The sequence below is a fragment of the Nycticebus coucang genome, chromosome X (genome assembly GCF_027406575.1).
Source record: "Nycticebus coucang isolate mNycCou1 chromosome X, mNycCou1.pri, whole genome shotgun sequence".
NCBI lineage: Eukaryota > Metazoa > Chordata > Mammalia > Primates > Lorisidae > Nycticebus > Nycticebus coucang.
In genome coordinates this window covers 120,288,352-120,294,664 of record NC_069804.1, presented here as the reverse complement: position 1 = coordinate 120,294,664, position 6,313 = coordinate 120,288,352, and positions in this window count along the sequence as shown.

Here is a 6,313-nt window from a genome sequence, read left to right as displayed (position 1 = left end):
CATTCTACATTTACCAAGTTTCGCAAATACCCCTGTAATATGCACCACAGGTGTGATCCCTCCGATTCCCCTCCCTCAACCCACCCCCCCCTTTCCCACTTCCCCCTATTGTTAAGTTGTAGCTGGGTTATAGCTTTCATGTGAGAGTCCCAAATTAGTTTCATAGTAGGGCTGTGTACATTGGGTATTTTTTCTTCCATTCTTGAGATACTTTACTAAGAAGAATATGTACATTGATGCATTTATGGGGTTCAGGGTACTGCTTCAATATACAATGTGAAAGGTGTACATTGAACTAAGTAACACATCCATCACAGTTATACTAATTTCTTAATAGTTTTGAAGTGTACCATTGCATCATGCACGTTAGGTGTGGTCCCCCCAAATACTCTCTCTCCTCCCATATTTCCCCTCCCATCTCTCTACTCTTCCCTTCTACTTTCTGAACTATAGTTATTATTTGCCTTTTGTATGAGTGTGTAGGTAGTTATATATTGATTTCATAGTAGTATTGAGTACATTGGATAATTTTTTCCCCATTCTTGAGATACTTTACTAAGAAGAATATGTTCCAGCTCCATCCAGGTAAACATAAAAGATGTGAAGTCTCCATCTTTTTATGGTTACATAGTATTCCACGGTGTATATAGACCACAATTTATTAATCCATTCATGGGTCGATAGGCACATGGGCTGTTTCCATGTCTTGGCTATTATGAATTGGGCTGCAGTAAACATTCTGGTGCAAATGTCTTTGTTGTGAAATAATTTTTGATTATCTGGGTATATACCTAGTAGAGGAATTTCAGGATCGAATTGTAGGTCTACTTTTAGTTCCTTGAGTATTCTACAAACTTCTTTCGTAAAAGGTTGTATTAGCTTGCATTCCCATCAGCACTGTAGAAGTGTTTCCTTCTCTCCGCATCCACGCCAACATCTGTAGTTTTGGGATTTTATGATGTGGGCTAATCTTACTGGAGTTAGATGACATCTCAAAGTGGTTTTGATTTTCATTTTGCTGATGATTAAGGATGATGAGCATTTTTTTCATGTGTTTGTAGGCCATGCGCCTGTCTTCATCAGAGAAGTTTTTGTTCAAGTATCTTGCCCACAGAGAAATGGGGTTATTTATTCTTTTCTTATTGATTAGTTTGAGTTCTCTGTAGATTCTAGTTATCAGACCTTTGTCAGAAGCATAATCTGCAAAAATCTTCTCTCATTCTGAAGTTTGTCTGTTTGCTTTACTTACTGTGCTCTTAGCTATGCAAAATATTTTTAGTTTGATCAGATCCCAGTTATAGATTTTTGGTGTTACTTCAATGGCCCGGGGATCCTTCTCATAAAATACTCTCTCAGGTCAATTTCTTCAAGTGTTTTCCCTGCACTTTCTTCTAGTATTTTCATAGTTTCATGTCTTAAGTTTAAATCTTTTATTCAGTGAGAATCAATTTTTGTTAATGGTGAAAGGGAAGGGTCGAGTTTCAGTCTTCTACACGTTGCCAGCCAGTTCACCCAGCACCATTTGTTAAATAGGGAGTCTTTCCCCCACTGAATATTTTTGATAGGCTTGTTGAAGATCAAATGATGATAAGTACCTGGGTTCATCTCTTGATTCTCTCTTCTGTTCCATACATCTACCTCTATGTTTTTGTGCCAGTACCATGCTGTTTTGATCACTATAGATTTATAGTATAGCCTGAAGTCTGGTAATGTGATACCTCCTAATTTGTTTTTATTTCTGAGTAATGTATTTGCAATTTGAGATTTTTTTCTGATTCCATATAAAACAAAGTATTATTTTTTCAAGTTCTTTAAAGCATGACAATGGTGCTTTAATAGAAATTGCATTAAATATGTAGATTGCTTTGGGTAGTATGGACATTTTAACAATGTTGATTCTACCCAGCCATGAGCATGCTATGATTTTCCATTTGTTAACTTGTTCAGTTATTTCTTTTCTCAGTGTTTCATATTCTCTTTATAGAGGTCTCTTACATCCTTTGTTAGGTAAATTCCTAGATATTTTATCTTCTTTGGCACTATTGTAAAAGGAATAGAGTCCTTGATTGTTTTTTGTTTTTCAGCTTGACTATTGTTGGCATATATAAAAAACTACTGACTTGTAATTATTGATTTTGTATCCTTAGACACTGCTGTATTCTTTGATCACTTCTAAGAGTTTTGAAGTTGAGTCTCTGGGATTTTCTAGGTATAGGATCATGTCATCAGTGAACAGTGAGAGTTTGATCTCCTCTGACCCTATTTGGATAGCTTTGATCACCTTTTCTTGCCTGATTGTGATAGCTAAGACATCCATTATTATGTTAAATAGCAGTGGACACAGTGGGCATAATTGCCTTGTTCCTGATCTGAGTGGAAATGTTTTCAATTTTACACCATTAAACATGATATTGGCTGTGGGTTTGCTGTAAATGGCCACTATCAGTTTAAGAAATGTCCCTTCTATGCCTACTTTCTTAAGAATTCTGATCATGAAAGGATGCTGGATATTATCAAAGGCTTTTTCTGCATCAATTGAGAGAATCATATGGTCTTTGTTTTTTATTTTATTGATGTGATGTATTATATTTATAGATTTGCATATGTCGAACTAACCCTGTAACACTGGAATAAAACCAACTTGATCATGGTATATAATTTTTTTGATGTGTTGTTGAATTCTGTTTGCTAAGATCTTATTGAATATTTTTTGCATTGATATTCATTAATGATATTGGTCTATAATTTTCTTTCTTTGTTAGTTCCTTTCCTGGTTTGGGTTTCAAGGTGATATTTGCTTCATAGAATGTGTTAGAAAGTATTCTTTCTTTTTCTTTGCTTTGGAAAACCTTGTATAATATAGTTACTAGTTCCTTTTGAAATGTTTGATAGAATTTGGATGTGAAGCCATGTGGTCCTGGACTTCTATTTAGGGAGACTGTGTATTGATATGCTATTTCAGTGGTTGATATAGGTCTATTCAAGATTTCTAATTATTTCTGATTGAGTGTAGGAAGTTGGTGTGCTTCCAGGTATTGGTTCATTTCCTTCAGATTTTCATATTTCTGCAAATAGAAATTTTGTAGTAATCATTGAGGATTCTTTTAATTTCTGAAGTGTTTGTAGTTATTTCTCCTTTATCATTTCTGATAGACGATATTAGAGATTGTACTTTTCTATTTCTGGTTAGGTTAGCCAAAGGTTTATCAATTTTTTTTATTTTTTTCAAAAAACCAACTTTTTGTTTTGTTGATCTTCTGAATGATCCTTTTGTTTTCAATTTCATCTAATTCTGCCCTAATTTTTGTTATTTCTTTTCTTCTTCTGGGTTTGGGGTTGGAATGTTCTTCCTTCTCCAGTTGCTTGAGATCATCCATTAAGTTGTTGGCTTCCTTTTTCTGATTTCTTGATGAAAGCTTCCAATGCTATACATTTCCCTCTTAGAACTGCATTTGCAGTATCCCACAGGTTTTGATAATTTATGTCTTTGTTATCATTTAGTTCCAAAAGTTTGGTGATTTCCTTCTTAATCTTGTCTTTGACCCAGCTATCAGTCAGTCTGAGATCGTTTAGCTTCCATGACTTTGTTTGAGTATAGAGATTCCCATTGCTGTAAAGTTCAATTTTTATTCCATAGTGGTCTGAGAATATACAAGGAATAATTTATATACTTTTAAATTTGCTGAGGTTAGACTTGTGTCCTAGGAAATGTTCTATTTTGGAGGATAACCTGTGGGCTGATGAGAAGAATGTATATTCAGTTTTATTAGGGTGAAATTTTCTGTAGAGGTCTGTAAAGTCCATTTGTTCTAAGGTCATGTTTAAGTCTAATATTTCTTTGTTTAGTTTCTTCTTGGAGGATCTATCCAAAACTGTCAAAGGGGTGTGAAAATCTCCAACTATTATAGTGCAGAAAGATATCAAGTTGTTCATATCCATTAGGGTCTTCTTTATGAATTGAGGAGCATTATGGTAGGGTGCATAAATGTTAATTATCAAAATCTCTTCATGTTGGGTGTTTCCCTTGACAAATTTGTGGTGACTTTCTTTATCTTTTTTTACCTTTGTTGGTTTAAAGCCAATGGTATCTGCTACTAAAATTGCAACCTCTGCTTTTTTTCTGTTTTCCATATGCCTGTATTATACAAGTCCATCCTTTCACCCTGAGTCTATTCTTCTCCTTTAATGTGAGGTGATATACTTGCATACAACAAATGTCCAGTCTGAATTTTTGTATCCAGTCAGCCAGCCTGTGACTCGTTAGAGGACATTTTAAAACATTCATTAATTGAGAGAATTGATAAGGCTGGTTGTGTTTTGGGTGTCATGATTTTCAAATGTTCAGTGAACAATTTTAATCATTTTACCACTGCAGAAGTTGGGTTTTGTTTAAAGAATTTCTGGGTGAATTTACTTTGGAGGTAGAGCATTGCACTGGTTGTGGAGAATGGGTCTGAGAATATCCAGGAGAGATGGTTTAGTTATGGCAAATTTCTTCAAAATGTCTATGTCATTAAAGTATTTGATTTCTCCATCACAAATGAAACTCAGTTTAGCTGAGTTTTGTTTTAAGAGATTGAAGGTTGATGACCATTTTCTTCTGGCTTAAAACATTTTGGCTGAGAGATCTGCAGTTATTCTGATATTTCTCCCTTTGTAGGTGATGCTTTTCTTACATCTGGCTACTTGCAGAATTTTCTCCTTCATCTTAACTTTGTCAAAGTTAATCACAATGTGTCTAGGTGATGCTTTATTTGGATTGAGTCTTGCTGGGCTTCTGAAACTGTCTGCTATCTGAAGTTCTGTGTTACTTGCAATGTTTGGGAAATTATCCTCCAAAATCTCTTAGAGTAGAGCATCTGTACCTGTAGGACCATCCTCTACTCCAGGGGTCCTCAAACTACAGCCCACGGGCCACATGCGGCCCACCGAGGACATTTATCTGGCCCATGGGTGTTTTTGCCACAGCTGCCTGTCCTGCTCAGCAGCCAACTCATTCCAGGATGCAGTGCACATTTATGGACTGTGTGCCGCACTCTCTGACTCCCCTCCTTTTCTCTGTCTCCTCTCAGTCTCAGGTGTGATCAAACTAGTGACTAGCTTACCTGTGCAGAGCCTGCTGCTGCCTGAGGACCGTAGTAAGAACAAGTTAGGATTTATTTATTTTTTTTTTTTTTTTTGAAGTTAGAAGGTCTATTTTTTTTTTTTTTTATAGTTAGTAGGGCCTTTTTTTTTGCGGTTAAGGGGCCCTTTTTTTCCTGAAGTTAGGAGGGTTTTTTTTTTTTTAGATAGGGGGTGTCTTTTTTTTTTGAAGTCAGGACAGCCATTTTTTTGTTTTTATAGACACAGAGTCTCACTTCATCACCCTCGGTAGAGTGCTCTGGGGTCACAGCTCACAGCAACCTCTAACTCCTGGGCTTAGGTGATTCTCTTGCCTCAGCCTCCCGAGCAGCTGGGACTACGGACACCTGCAACAACGCACGACCATTTTTTTTGTTGCAGTTTAACAGGGGCTGGGTTTGAACCCACCACCCTCAGTATACGGGGCCAGTGCCCTATCAACTGAGCCACAGGTACTGCCCGGAGAGCCTTTTTTTTTTAAAGTTGGTTAGTTGTTTGGGGTTGGTTTCTAGGGGGTTTTCATCACAGTGATAATGCAAATAGTCAGCACTCAGTGCTAACACAAATTGTCAGTGCTCAGAGGAAATGCAAATGGTCAGGGCTCAAAGGTAATGTGAACAGTCAGTGCTCAGTGGTAATGATAATTTTAAGTGCTCAGTGTTAAATCAAATGGTCAGTGCTCAGTATTAATGCAAATTGTCAGTGGTGTTATTGCATATGCAAAAGGTCAGGTCAGTCTTAATGCAAATGGTCAGTGCTCAGTGTTATTGCATGGGGGCCCCAAACTGGTAATCTACTTAGGGCCCCATGGGAACTTAGTCCAGTTCTGCAGACAGCTGAGGAGTAGGAAACCCAATTTAATTGACAGTGAGTGCATTTATATTCTGATCACTATTTAGTTGTGTATGATGTTGTATGTTGTGTGCTGTGTAAGCCCTGGTTCACACTGTTGCTATCTCTGAGCAGTGTGAGTTCAGCCATATGTTTCCTGTGTGAGTTCACAGATCGCAGTGTAGTTCATACAGGGTAATGTGTACTGGAAAGGTGGTGGAGGAAATGGCTCTGTAATCATGCAGATTACCACACCACACCAGTGAGAGCCTGAGGTAAAAGCGGACTTCCACCAATATGGGCACTGGTGAAGCTGAAATGATGTGGACTGGCAAGGCTGCATTGATGGACATGGATCAGA